Here is a 15,405-nt window from a genome sequence, read left to right on the forward strand (position 1 = left end):
GCATCATAACTGTAATATATGATCTTTATGCATATGACGACAACGGCATATGAGTGACTCATCATGAAGTAAAGAAGATGTGAATTCAAGCTATGTACTTCTCCTTATCCTTATGAAGATCACCATGTAAGCACCATTAGAGAATCAACCACAAATCTGATCCAAGAACCATGTGAACAACTCATAACCATAGCAAGATGAATCATTTATCCATATAAGTATCATCACCAAGGACTATTAACCATAATGCCAATAATGCATTAAGTCCATATGCTCCCTCTAAACCTATGCCATCTGTCTGATCATGAATATCAATAAGAAGTATCAAGACATCATCAATATCAAGTTAGAACCAAAACACTTCTAACCATCATATCCACACATCATTATTATTAACTAGTGCAAAATTGATCCTTCTCTTGAATCTGTCCCTACTACCTTTCTTCAAACAATCATATACACGACTGTGCAGTAACTAACTCGCGTATATATGCAACTTTCCTTTATGGAGTTTTCATATGAGATTCAGGACACTGAAGTTTTGTACTTTCAGCTCCCTCTGATTCTGGTATGTCTGTACGTTGTGCAGTGCCGCCTTTTTCTGGCTGTACTTCCTTTTTCCTCCATATCTTCAAGCGTGATGATGACATTTTCTCCTTTTGATATGGTGCCCACACTTTGTTCCTGCATTCCTTAGCTATATGTCCAAGCTTGTTACATGCATAACATCTTACATGTTTCATATTCCTCCTGTAACAATCAGCAGCTTTGTGACCAAACATATTGCAAGCAAAGCAATATCCATAAAAGTACCTTGAATGTGATGATCTTCCTGCATAATGGTCTTGAACCCTTCTTCTTCTACATCTAGCTGCAACATGTCCAAGATTATGGCATACATAACATTCAACATTATTCATAGGAGGAGTAAAGGATTTTCTTTGAGGAATCTCTTTTCTTGGTTGATGATGAGATTGATCTTTCATTTCTTCGTTGATCACTTTAGATTTCTCTTTAGAGTTCCTTGCCTCACCTTGTGAACTAGATTCACCTTCAACAGATTCATGGAAACCAAGACCAGTCTTTATAGCAGGAGACCTTTGACTACTAAGAATATCATCCAAGACTTTAGAACTATCTTGAAATCGTAAAAGCTTATCCTTTTCTTCTAGTTTACCTTTCAAGATATTTACCTCAACCTGAAGCTGTTCTTCCTTTTCAAGAGATTGCTTTTTCAAATCTTCTTCAGCTTTCCTTCCTTCTTCCATTTGTTCCTTAGTTTGAGAATCTCCTTTTCTTGTTCTTCATTCAGATCCTGCTGCATTTGACGAACTCGGAAGGCACATTCTAGTTGAGATTTTAAGCTGGTGACTTCGTTTTCTTGTTTTGCAATAGCTTGGAGTAGATATGTATTCTGCTTCTTTGATTCTTCAAGATCTCCTTTTAATGAGAGGATTGTAGCTTCAAGATTTTCATAGTAGCTGGATCTATCTTTGAGTTTCTTAATGGTTGTGCTTCTTTCGTTGACTTCTTTTCTTAATGATGTCACGTCATGCTGCAATTTTTGACATTGGTCTTCCTTGTCCTTGAGTAGCTTTCTTACCTTGTTTCCTTCTTCTAGTTGGGCCTTTAGTTTGGTAGCTTCTTCTTTGAAATCACATTCCCTTTTGTTCAATAGATCTTGTTGATCTCTAATTTTGTCTGTCAGCCTTTTAAATTCTGCCTCTATTTGATATCTTTCTTGTTCACCCATCAGAGCAAATTCAGTAGTTTCGCTATCACTTTCATCTCTTCCAAAAGGAAAGATAGCTGGAACATCAGAGGATAATATTTTAATACCTGATAATGATTCTGAATCTGAAGAGCTTCTTATACCTAATCCCCAATCGATTCTCCCACTGTCATAGTTATTCTGAGATGACTTCTTTTTCTTAGGTGCTTTCTTCTTAAGCTTCTTTCCCATTGTTCCACAGATCTCCTTCAAGCGATCAAGCTTCTATCAAAGGACCTGCTCTGATACCAATTGTTGGAAATAATACTGAGAGGGGGGGGTGAATCAGTATTATCACATTAATAAAACTTTTTCATTTCCATAATCAGATTCATATATGCTACTTCCACAACTTCTTATGATTAAGTTAATTGATCTTCAATGAGTGCATTAGAACATTATCAACCATATTATCAGATAACAGATGCCGTAATAGAGAATAGATCATCACACATAAGGCACACACATGAACACCATGATATAAGGTGGAAACCCAATGCGGGAGAAAAACCACCTGCTGCAAGTCATCTCAATCTTCTTCTTAATAAGAAAATCCTTTTACAATATTTGTACTGGTGCAGTCTTATACCAGTACAGGAGCTACAACCCCCTTTGCTCTTGTACTAGCCGATCCATTTACTAGTACGCAAGCTGCTACCTGCTACAATGCTCCAAAGATCTCCCTTAGCTTTTGTACTAGCTTAGATACTAGTACATAGGTGCTGGCCTACAATCTTCTCTCCTCCTGGTACCATGTTTCATCAATTTTCCGACTAGATACACTGAAGCACAACACATAATCTTAAAGGCCATTTTTCATCCAATTTTCATACTGGACCCAACAACAACATTGAAGCTCATAATCAAACAACCTTCTGAATCACCCAATCACCAGATCCATACATATACAATGATATTATGAGAGTTATCAACCAGATCTAGTACATAAAGATAAGTCATTAATCATGCTGTTATCTGAACTCAATACCAGTAACCAAACATCAGTTATGCACCCAAAACCCTGCAGAATAGTCAAAGGCAGTTAAAACAAATTTTAAGTAGGGATCGCAACTTCACTGGTATAGATCTGCGGATATCTGTACTACCTCCGCACCTGCGACTTCTGTGGCGCCGCGACCACTGCACCTGCGCCTTCTGTGGCACGTCCGCACTGCGCCTTCTGTGGCGCCTCCGCACTGCGCCTTCTGTGGCGCCTCTGCACTGCACCTTCTGTGGCGCCTCTGTGGCGTCTCCGCACTGCGCCTTCTGTGGCGCCTCTGTGGCGTCTCCGCACTACGCCTTCTGTGGTGCCTCCGCACTGTGCCTTCTATGGCGCCTCCGCACTGCGCCTTCTGTGGCGTCTCCGCGCTGCGCCTTCTGTGGCGTCTCCACACTGCGCCTTCTGTGGCGCTTCCGCACTGCGCCTTCTGTGGCACCTCTGTGGCGTCTCCGCACTGCGCCTTCTGTGGCGCCTCCGCACTGCGCCTTCTATGGCGCCTCCGCACTTCCGCAGCTGCAGCGCTCGAGAGATCACCCTTCACAGATTCGCTTTAAACTTCACTTTCATAGAACAAACTTTCAAAACAATAACCCAATATTTTAGATCTTAAGATATTCAATTGCAAGGATGAATTAGCCAAGTGATCTCCTTTGCTTTATATAGGCAAGCTTCTTCCTAAAATCATGGATCAATACCATAGATAACCAATACAAGGGGCCCAAAAACATGGGGCTCAATAATACCAAGGGCTAACCGCCATGGACCAAAGGTAAGTTCTCCAACATATACACACTATTGACGAGGTACCATGGTCCAAAACCATAGGTTCAAATACCAAGGACTAACTACCATGGACTAAAGGTAAGTTCTCCAACATATACGCACTTTTCCTCATAGGTTCAAATACCAAGGACTAACTACCATGGACCAAAGGTAAGTTCTCCAACATATACGTGCTTTTCCTTGCATGAAAGTGCGTGAACTTTTTCTCTTCATGAAATAAACTTTTCTCTGCATAAAAGTGTGTGAACTTTTCTCTACATGAAATAAACTTTTCTCTGCATATAAGTGCGTGAACTTTTCTCTACACTATAATTTATTATCTGAGATGAGTGGGTTGCCATCAAGTACAACATATGTATCATAATGCCAACACGCCATCCTCATGCTCATCATCTCTGATATATGATGTAATCTAAACATAGTATATATCATAATCTTTGTGGTCATTACCTATAACATTCTGGAAAAAAATAAATCAATATTACATGTTAGTACTAATTCTATAGCACAATGCATATTTTTATTACAATGCTAACCATAAAATGAGGTAGGACATAATAACATTTAATAGTACTAAAAAATAGAATGAAAATATTGTTTAAGATATATTGGAGATCCAACTAAGATTACACTTGTAATTCACAACAAGTAGTAGAAGCATTTTCTAATGCATATGAAGTAGGTACCAATTTGTTCTTCATATTATATTGTGAATGTTTCTTATGATGTCCATGCACGATTGGTAATTAAGAGTTACTAGAAGCTTTATTTCAAATTACAATTGTAATTTAGATTAGAAATAGAAGAAATTTTAACAAAAAAAGAATGTCACATAAAAGAGTAAATTGTTTTTAACGAAAAATAAGTCACATAGAATATGAATGTTGCATGGAACATTGAGTTATTTTTAATGGATGTACTTTTCTCTATGATAAAATGGATCCTATTGTTTGTTCAAGAAGAAATGCTCACAAATAATTACTTCATTTTATTTGTTATCACAATTAATCCATTATACCTAGCGACGACAATGATTCCATTCAAATTATTTTGAACTCCCTAAATATAATGTAAAAGATTAAACTCCATGACCGTGACCGAAACCCCCTCCCTTCCCTCGTATCCACCATCAGAGGCATTGAAATTGGAATTAAGAGTACTCTTGTTTTCTTTGCTCTAATGAATCTCCAAGAAATCAAAACTTGATCAATATATCAAGGACTAAGGAATAGATAAATCATGGGTGAAGCTCAATAGGCTTTGCCAAAAGCTCGTGTGAAATAACACTTATCTATGTTTTATGAAATAACTCGAGTGAGTGGAATGAATAAATGCAAACACTTACCAGGGAAAGGAAGATTTTTGGTCCATCCTTATTTCTATTATTATTTTTGCTTCTTATAATCGACGGATGTGTTAAAAAAATTTCTAAAAATTATTTAAAATTAAAAAAAAATATTTTCTTATGTTTTAGTTTTTTTTAATATATATTTAGTTTTAGTATTTTTTTTGTTTTCTAAAAAAATATATTTAGTTTTTGGTGATTTTTTATAACAAAAATTATATTTTGTTTTTATTAAAATGTATTTTAAACATTCCATTCATGCTAAACTTGTGATTTTGTAATAGAAATTTAAATTATATATAAAAAAGTAACTTAATGTCGTCTATTGTGTCACTAAGATGGGTATTATACATCTATTCCTTGCTAAGTTATAGAATGTGCTTGGGTTTTCTTAATGCAATAAAATTAATTCTTCTCTTCATTATATCTTGAAATTTCAACTTGCACCTAATAAAATAATAAAGTTAAAATATGTTTGCCTTTGTTCTTTGTAGATCTTTGTCCCCATTAATCTTGGTCTTAATAGATTAATTGTCTTATGGTGGCCTTGAGTGGTCACTCCCATTAGTTGCATGCTTTTTAGTTTTTTGTTAGACATTTCTTAGGCTTGATAACATGTTATTTAATTTATGAAAATGTGTCATCGTCCATATTATTGTTAAGTATTAATATTAAATATGTTGGTCTTGAGCATGGTTTAGAAAAAAGTCCCCAAAAGGTTTATAGATTGTATTGTATAATGTAATGATTCATTGCTTCATGAAATTGTTTTGGATATTTTTTTTAATGGTTCATTGATTGATGAAATTGTTATGGATATGTTTTTTAGTATATTAAATTATATGTGATAAAGTCAAAAGTCACTTCTTTTTGAGATTTCATTGGTCAATTTCCCTTTAGGACATCAGGTTCACCATTTGGTCCCAAGTCAAGGAAATATAGGAGTCATGAAGTGGCATTGTCCAAGCACTTAAATCTTGAAACATGTTTTTTTTAGTCACATTATACTTCCTTTCTATGTAAATTCTCCATGAAAATAGTCTCATGGAACATGAGGGGAATCAATAGTAAAGGAAACCAAAGACTCCTAAAAGAAAATTGGTACAAAAAGCACCCATCAATAATGTTGATATAAGAAACAAAAATATTAAGTGAGGTTCTACCTCATATAATTAGAAAATGGAGGAGGAATTGCCAAGTAGTAGTGATTGATGCCTAGAGATACTTGGATTGAATGGCTATTATTTGGAATGATCAGTAAATCAAGGTTACTAATATGTTTACCTCTTTTCACATTATGACAGTACAATTTTAGTTAACCAAAATTGAGGACTACTACCATGTATCCAATGTATATGACTCCAATATCGCAAATGGAAAATCTCTATTTCTCAATTCTATTTCCAGCACATGTAATTTATACTCCCATCTTCATGGATTATTGGGAGTGACTTCAATATTATCAAGTGTCTCAAGGAAAAGAAAAGATGAATCACAATGTTTACCAACAAATTTTGTAAGCTATACCATCAAAGCCCTAAAGTAGTCTCCATTAAAGTTCTCAAGAAACGCATCTCCAACCCATGCATGTGGATCAATGATATATAATACATTTGTGTGTGGTGACTAACCTAATACATTGTTCTAATACCTCCACAATCTTAAGTACTTCACTCCGTCACATAAATTTATCGTAGTGTGACATAAGTAAAACAAGAGTAGACATGAAACCCTTAGGCACCAAACATTACCTAGATACTCAATTAGGTGCTTAAATGATGAAGAGAAAATGCAAGAGGAAAAGCGGACTTCATGATTTAACCATCACAAACATGTGATCAAGTGCAATTAGGAGTGTATATATTCATATGTTTTCCAATGAGGGAGTGAATACATGAGTTACCATTCATTGGGTCTTATTTTTCTTTCTTTTGCTTTTTCTTATGTATAGGACTTAGGGAATAAGGTTTCAATAAGTTTGGAACAACTCATAGATATAACATTTACATGAATTTTCACTTCAAGCTTAGAGTTTAGACTTATATAAATCATTATAGTGTATCTTTAAAGATTTTGGCTTTCACGTTTTGATTTTCTTTCATCATAAATGACAAAAGGGGAAATGTTTTTTCATAAATCTATGAATGTTTAATCATAAAGGCCTCATGCGATGAAAACCAATTAATGATGTTATTCTCTATGAAAATTATGGGTATTCTTGATAAAGGCTTATGCTTGTGGATGTCTCCTCCGTGGTTGAGAGGGAGTTAGGGTGGACACCATATTATCCATGTGTCATGTACTATGGAGAGGACTAATAGTCGTAACCCTAGTAAAGACACCAGTAGGGAGAATGGAGGATTGGATAAACATCTGGGACCAATATTCCTTGAGGATTTGTATTTTAACTAGGACTAACCACCATAAGTTAAGTACATTAATCCAATATCAAAATTGTCATGAGTATTAACATTTTTTGGTGTAAAATATTATGACAATGGATTAGGAAGTGATCACCTGAGGACATACCTGGTGAACATCCAGGTGGGGTAAGTGCATAGAGAGGCAGTGGTGTCCAAATTTATTCCTCCCAACATTGTGCTCCGATCTAATGGAGATATAGAACTTGTTAGTCAAGGCTTTACTATTTTGAAAATGTTGGTGATGATGATGTAAATCATCAGTGATTCTTATCAATCCAGATCCTTTCTTGTATGAATATTTAAAATTGAGAGTACCTTTTTGTCTCATTATGAGTACCTCCCTAGATTAGAGGGAGTGTCATCATCTTCATTATTGTCATCACCACCACCATCATCATCATTATTTTAATCATTACATTATCATCGTAATCACCATTCATGTCATCATCATCATCATCATCATCATCATCATGGACATTGTTGTCAATTGTTCATAATTATAGGTGTCGTAAGAAATATCATCAACCCAAAAAATGTTACGAGTGCTCGAAAAGGGTTGTTAAGACACATGATATATGCAAGAGAAATAATAACTTTATTTTTTAGAGATGATCAATGATCATCATCATCACTACCATTATCATCGTCATTATAATTCTCATCATCCCAATCATCACAATTAATATAATTTCTATCATCATTGTTGTCATCTTCGTCACGAACATCACAATCATCATTCATGCCATCATTTTTGTTGATGATGACCAAGATGAAAATAATAATATTGATGATCAGATGATGATGACTTGGAAGATGACGCCAAACATAATGATTATGATTATGACCATGAAAACATTTAAAAATTGCGAAGATTTTCCAAGGACACTAGCATTGTCATCATCATTGTCATTGTAACCCCCATTGGCTTTATCATCATTGTCATTATCATAATAATCATGATTCATGTCATCGTCATCATCTTCATTATCATCATCGTCATAATTATTGACATTGTCATCAATTGTTCATAATTTTCAATGTCATAAGAAATATCATCAATGCAAAAAATATGACGAGTGTTGTAAAAGGGATGAAAAGTGAACAAAAAAATTGGGGGCAACAATAAACGTAAAAATGGATGAAGAGTGGACACAACATAAGTAGATGAGAAACAACACAAAAAAATTGACACAAAAGTTGATGAAAGAGTAGATGTAATAGTTGATGTAAACATGGACATAAAATAGAATGCAAACATGGATGAAAAAGTGGAAGAAAACATGGGTGCAATAGTAGGCATAATACTTAGCATGAATTCTAGTGAAACAAATGTGGATACAACAACGATGCAAAAAATGGCACAAGATTGGATGCAAAAAGGGATGTAAACATGGACCAAACATGGGTGCAATAGTGGACACAATATTATATGCAAAATTAGATGCATCAGAAGTTGATGTAAAAGTAGATGCAAAATCGGATGCAAAAAAAATAAATAATATTTGATGCAAAATTGAACAAAAGAGAGGATGCAAAAGTGGAAGAAAATGTGGGTTGCAATGATATGCACAAGATATGTCACAAATTGTGGCATAACAAAAGTGGATGTAATAATAGACACACAAAAATATGCAAAATTAGATAAAAGAAAAGGTGCAATAAGGGATGTAAAAGTGGATGCAAACATGGGTGCAACAAGAGAAACAAAATTGGATTCAAAATATGGATGCAATGGAAGAATACGCAAAATAATATATGAAATGAGATGCAAAACCCAACACAAAAGTGGATGCAAAAATAGATGCAATATTTGATGCAAAGATGGATGCAAAATTGGAAGAAAATGTGGGTACAATAGTAAGTACAAAATATGGCACAAATTGTGTCACAACAAAAGTGTATGTAATGATAGAAGCAAAGAAAGAAGCAAATGAAGATGGAAAATAAGATGCAAAAAGGGATGCAAGAGTGCATGTATACATGGCTGCAACAATGGATGCAAAAGTTGATGCAACAAAATTCGATGCAAAAGTAGATGTAATATGAGACACAAAACCTTATGCAAATGTTGATGCAAAAGTGGATACAAAAAGGGATGCAAAATAGATTTAAAAGTCGATGAAAACCTAGATGTATATGGGGATGCAATCATGGATTCAAATTTAGAAGAAAAAATGGGTGCAAAGGGAGGTGCCAAACTAGGTGCAAATTATGGCACAAGAAAATTGGATGCAATAGTGGACATAATAATAGATGAAAAAGAGGATGTAAATATGGATGAAAAACAAGACGTAAAAGTGGATGCATTAAAGGATGCAAAATTTGGTGAAACAAAATTAGGTTCCAAACTTGATGCAAAACATGGTGCAAAGGATGGCACAAAACTTGGCATAAAACCTGGCGTAAAACCTAGTGTAAAACCTGGTGTAAAATATGGTACAAAACCTATTACAATACCTGGTGCTAAACTTGGTGTAAGACTTGGTGAAAAACTTGGTGTAAGACTTGGTGAAAAACTTGGTGCAAACTTTGCATCACGTTTTGCACCATATTTGATAAGTGGACACAAATAACACCAAAAATGGGCTCTAGATGCAAAAAAGGAAGCAAAAAGGGACCTTAATCATAGGGTTTTGATGTAGTGATAGGGTGAGGCTAGAAAAATTGGGCTTTTGGAGTAGATTTAATTTTTTTGAGAACTCTTGTTTTTTGGCATACTAAAGAACATTAGGAAGTATCATCTTGTTTTATCTAAGACAAAAAAGGACCAATTTTCTTTTCTATCCTGTAAAATTCTTACTGAAAATGTTGTAATAGCATTTAAAGAATGTAATCCCTTTCTTATGTAATGGAATTACAACTTTTTTCATGGAAAAAATAAAATAAAGAGATAAAAATAAGGAAAACCATTTATGGTTGAATTCCCTTCTAAGAACCAGCTTGTGGTCCTTGCTAAAGTTTATGCTTCTCAATAAGGTATAGTTCAGAAAAGATTTCACTTCAAAATGAGAGACTTCTGATCTCTTTATAACATCAACGAGTAAAAATTAAAAGTAAAATCTATACAAAATAAAAAATGTAATTAAGGCTACACTAGGATCTTACATGTTTTTTTTAAATGCTTCAATTCTAATAATATAAGCCTATTTTTTATTGATCTATAATTTTTCTACATCAAAAGTCAATTTATAACATTAGACAAACTTTTCACTACCTAACTAGCTATTTCATTCTTTTTTTTTAAGTTAATTTACTCTATTTTTTGGTGGACTATTTTTACAAGGAAGAAAAGATAGCATTAGAAGTAAAATGTATGTAGCTACTTGAAGGATGAAAAAATGCCAAATCAGTAACTCCAACTTGAAACCCATCTCACCCTCATCAACAAAAGTGAACTCCAAAAGTGATGATCAAAACATCATCCTTTGCCATATTTTGTCTCTACCAAACACCACAATAAACTCATGGTAAGAGGAAGAAAACCAAGCCCTAACAATTCCTATTATGAAAATAAACCAGATTCTAACTCGCTATTGGAATAAACAAAGACTTAGAGAAATTTTATGGCTCTTAATACTAACCAACAAATGATTTCAGATTTATATATATTAATGACAACCTATAGGGTTTCTGTTTTATGAAAAAGCGAGCATGACAGAATGTATACCTACAAAGAATAAAGAAAATTGTTCCAACTTGATTCCATTTGAAGAATTACGGTGATCCCTGAGGCTAATACTCAAAAACCAATACATAAATGTTTCTACTCAATACACTCTACTTGCTTCCCACTACCAAAAAAAGTTATTCTGTAAAAAAGGACTGAAGAGGGTTTCTCTCAAAATATCCCCTACTATTCATTGACCCCATCTGGGACTGAAAATACCTAATTTTATTTTTCTTAAACACCTTCTGAACTGCAAGTTATACATATCGATGCTTGCCAAATTCCAAAACCAAACCTAAGCTAGTTCTCCTCCTATTTGCATATTTCATATAGTATATGCATATTATGAAATTTGATAATCACGAGTATTCAAAAAAATAACTTGAGACCTGATTTGTTCATACCTGAGCTGGAGAGCAAAACAAGGGAATCTATCAAGGTAGTAGAGCTAAGACCAGGGGGATGGTCAAATAAGAAGATCTCACCCCACCAAGCGAAGAAACAAAAGGAAAGCCCTTAAACTTGGCTACTTTTAATCTGGGTGCATTGAATCCCCCTCACGTAGCCAATCTCTCCACAAAACTACCATCACCAGTCATCGGAGGCGATTTATGGACTTTCCCAAACTACTCGTCGACATCGATTTGGTCGCAAAACCCGATGAAATACTAAAAGGATCATTCTCTTTATCGCTCTTGTTATTTTTGTTGCTTCTATTAAATCCTGGGTGTGATAAGGGCTTCACTTTTTGCTCTTCGACCTGTGGGATTTTAATTTGTGGACCTGCGACAAGCTGAGAGAAAAACAGGGAACCCAGGCCCTTTGCCATTATCAAGGCAATAAATGTTGTTGGGCTAGTTAAAGGGTCCAATCTAGAAAACCCATCTTGTTATTTTCTGCATTCCCCACTATAGATTTTGTAGGTGTTTTGAGGATGGGTTTGTTCCCCACCATAGATTTTTTAGGAGTTTTGACAAACCCCATCTTGTTATTTTCTTCTTTGCTCATCATAGATTTCATAGGAGTTTCGCATACTAGTCATCGTTTCGAGAAGTGGAACCAATAAAGGATTTCCGTCAAATGGATATATAGAGGAATTTCCTGTCTATATGCTCAATAGAGTCCCCTGAAAATCACAAAATTGTTTAATCTGTTTGTTATCATATACAGTGTGTATCTATCCAACCCATGCTCTCAGTGTGTGTGAATAAAGTCAAAAAATTGCTAGAGGATTGACTAGCTAGGGGAAGGAAATTGATGGGGATGTTGTTTCAGAGTTTTCTCTCCGATAAAAATGAAAGTGCTAAAACACCAAATCAATTGATTACAGGTTGTCTTGAAAAAACCCTTGAAGGGACCTGCAAGAAAACCCAAAAATGTCAGTTTGGTTTAATTACTTCAAACAAAATTAAATGAATATCATCAAAAGGGTTATGAATTTACCTTGTTGTTTATAATGCGAAATGATGCACAAAAAATCATATTACTATGTAAAAACGAAGCGTGAACAAACAGTAAAGGAATAATACTAAAAAGCTTCTCCTAAACCTCACACACAGAGTTCTCTATCCATAGAAAATGAGCACATTGACAAATAACATTGAAAAATAACTAACAAAAGGGTAGCATACTCAAATACTAATTTTGTCTAAATTAAACGTGTTACATTGTTGGGTAGTCAATCAACAAGAATAGTATGGTTAACCTTTCATATGCTAAGTGTTGTAATATTGATCAAAATATGGAAAGTTAAATAGATGTAAATCCATATTTAAAAGAAAAAAATTGTTTTATAACTATCTTAGTATAATTACCTAAGTTAGCTATTAGGAAATTATGCAAGTGAATTTTAATTGATAAAATTAAAGAAAAAAATATAATTGGTTTGAAACATTACAATTTATATCTTAAAATGCTTTATGAATCTCCTTATATCATTGGAAACATTCAAACCATATTTACACATTGAGATGCTTTCCTTTCGAAAGCATAGAGTTTGGGGTTAAGTGGTTAGGAAAAGATAAAACTAAAGATATCAAAAGAAGCCAAGCAAGTTAATGGCATCCTAGGATACTGAGTATATATCATATAAATTGGAATACCTATCCTCATCCTTTACATTCAAAACATCTTGAATTTTCCAGTTAAGGCATAGAGTTTGGGGTTAAGTGGTTAGCAAAAGGTAAAGCTAAGGACATCAAAATAAACAAGGAAATTAAGGAAATTTAAAGGTACCAAATAGACATCATAGAAATTGGAACAACTATCCTCATCCTTTACGTTCAAAACATCTATAATTTTCAGTAAGAAGAGCCTCGACTAGGATTATAGTAAGAATAAATTGAATAGGAAATAACAACAAAAGGGATCACCAAAGCCAAATTGTCTATCCATTTTGTAGTCTATACTAGTGGCCTGGTATAAACAATTTTCAAAAATAGTATTTATATTTATAATACACTCTTTGATTGGAAAATCAACAAGTACATTAGATGATAGAATATACCCTTGCTAATGACATATGCTCCATATTCGAGCAGGTATTTGACACAATGTTCAAAACCATATGTTGTTACAATGTGCTAGTGCAAAACAAAATATAACAATAAATTTTTCTCATACCCCACTCAAATAAGTGTACCCCTTCGAAAGAAAAGCCACAAAATTGTAATGATCAAAATAGGATTATTGTTGTCAAATTACACAAATTAGCTTTGCATAACACATACATAAATAGTTGAATAAAATATCCTTCTCTTGTCTTACGAATAGATCATTATCTCACCTTAAATACCAAAGGCACAACATACTAATAGCATTATAAGAACAACCTTCCTCTGACCATTCGTCTAGCTACCTCAAAGGGCATTGTTGAGTATTTATCAAATAGGAACCATCTACAAAAATTACTGGCGTTATCTAAGGAAGATGAAAGGATACTGTTTTCTAATGAGTGAAATTCTATTAATTGCAGGTTTCAAACTTTATCTATAAAAAGAGGCACTCGTACTATTCTTCATGGCATTCAAAACTACAAAATCAACTATCCTTTTAGCAATTCTCTAGTGTTTGTCTACTAGAAATTATGTTGTTCCGTCAAGATAAGGTATGAAGAAGGTCATAATATCGTCAAAGTATCATTGTCATTTCTCTCGTGGTTTATCTGTTTGATTTACATGAAAATGGCTTTAATTGAATCCTAGATGGAGTTCTCCCTACGGTGCTTCGTTGCATAATTACAAAATATTTTTGTATTCGTGTCTCCTCCCGATACCCCGAGATCACAAATTTTCAGTCTCCACTCCTATAATTGCGAAATCTCATTCTTGCTCTTTTCTAAATCCATAGCTCGTAATTAATGCACCACAAAGAAATAATCTGCATGTGAAGGATCCATTTAGGCATTTTTTACACGTAATTGGAGGCATGGCTACATTCTCTTTTGCCATGTTGTTAATGGAGATCCTTGTTCCTAGGTTAAACTAGGGCCTAAGACCACATGGATGAAGGATTTGAGCAAAAAGGGAGTTTTACAAGATGAACACCCATCTTGAGATCATGCCATGTAGCAGTAAGTTACACATGGGTATGGTCAAAGTCCGACTTGAGACTTGAGGTTTGACACCTTCTTCAAGGAGGTGGTTAGGAGATGTTGCAAGTAAGAAGGGGTGAGAAATAAGCCTAATGAAAGAGCTTCCATTTATTTGGAGGTGTGTTTCCCCCTCAAGTAGAAATTTATAGGGGTAAGGACACCTTTTCACATATTTGGAGGTATATTTCACTTTTTGAAGTATTTGGGGTTAAGTACATTACAAAAATTCAAACCTAGATGAGTATTATCCATATGATCCTAGTTAAATAGATAAATTGCTAAATTTAATATAATGTAGAAATTACTTTCAAATCATGGCATCAACCACACAATAACTGAAAATTTAAGTATTGGAAGAATAAAGGAGTTTTGCAGATACATAAGTAATTTATTCTTCAAATTCATCTTTGCATACCTCAAGGAAACCTCTACAAGATACTGAAATAACAATCACATGGTCATCAAAATCATCTCAAAATGAGGTATACGATCTGCACAAAAAAGAAAGGAATAAGTTGTACAATTGTTATATTGATCTAGGTGGATATTGGTGGCCACATGCCAATTCCACTTAGACCCCCACCATTTCTTCTTTCAATTTTTTAGTTTCCTTAATTGTAGCACAATTTACTATTTTTAGCATTTTTTTAGGTCCTAAACTTCTAGAGCTGTTTTGAGGCCCTAAACAATGTTTTTTTGGAAATCTACCACTAGAGATTTATTATTTCAATTCGTCTTTTCCATCGTAGTCCTCGAAGAGATCTTTCCAACATGCTATCATGCGCATCAAATGGAGATAATATGATCAAGTCGCGACCCCGAGA

Source organism: Pinus tabuliformis, chromosome 6 (genome assembly GCF_031772625.1).
Source record: "Pinus tabuliformis cultivar Carrire ecotype Pingquan chromosome 6, CPIR1, whole genome shotgun sequence".
Lineage (NCBI taxonomy): Eukaryota > Viridiplantae > Streptophyta > Pinopsida > Pinales > Pinaceae > Pinus > Pinus tabuliformis.